The sequence below is a fragment of the Alligator sinensis genome, unplaced genomic scaffold, assembly GCF_000455745.1.
Source record: "Alligator sinensis unplaced genomic scaffold, ASM45574v1 scaffold755_2, whole genome shotgun sequence".
NCBI classification, from domain to species: Eukaryota; Metazoa; Chordata; order Crocodylia; family Alligatoridae; genus Alligator; species Alligator sinensis.
The window spans coordinates 489,516-490,493 of record NW_005841883.1 but is presented as its reverse complement, the minus strand read 5'-3'; positions in this window follow the sequence as shown (position 1 = coordinate 490,493).

Here is a 978-nt window from a genome sequence, read left to right as displayed (position 1 = left end):
ATCTGGGTTTTTTCTAGTTAAAAATAGCAGATTCTCAGATAAAAAAAATCCCAAATTCTCTGATTACAAAACCCCAAATCCACATTTTTTCTGTGATTAAAATGAAACACTACATAAAGAAGTATTAGTTCAGCATGATGTTTTATTGATATATTTACAATTTTAATGCAATTTGGAAGCCTACCATTGCCTCAATCATTGTGGTAAAATAAATTCTAAATACCTATATATAATGGAATTTGATTTTGTTTTTTTTTATCATAGGAAATTAGAGCTCCCTCTGCCCCCTTCGTTCACTAGGATGCAGGTCCAGCAGTGGCTGTACCTGCAGCTGCTTTGTGGCACTGAGTAGCACTGATACACCAGTGCCCTGACCCTGCCCATGCTATCCCTCCCAACCCACAGCCCCACAGCTCTGCCAGTGCCCCTTACTCCTGCCCTGCAGCTCCTGCCTGCCTTGCACTCCCTCCCTCCCTGCACCAGGACATGGGTCCAACTGCAGCTGTCCCACCCACTGCTTTGTGGCTCTGTGCAGTGCCAGCCCTTGCTGTTCTGCTTCCTGTACCTGTGCCCAGGCACCAGTGATCCCCATTCCCTTCCTAAGAAGACCTTGATTGTGGCTCAGGCACTGGGCTGGGCAAGCCCCTTCCCTTTCAGGCCAGCCTAACCCTGCACAGGCTGCTCTAGGGGGCAGAGGGGCTCCAAGCCTGGCTCTGGTGGTCACTTCTATCTGGATCACCCCCGCCCCTTGTATCTCTCTTTCACACACACCCCTGTTGCTACCTCTGACCCATCTGCTGCTGCTGCCACCCCCACACATGGATCCTGCTGCCACCTCAATCCCCACCTCCTGCCCATCACCCACCCCCACTTCCTCCATCCCTCTCCCCTAGCCCATTACATCACTGGTTCCCAGGACCAGGAGGCCCGCAGGCTGTGGCCATGTGTCTCAGCACTGGTGGGAGCACAGGGCAGAGC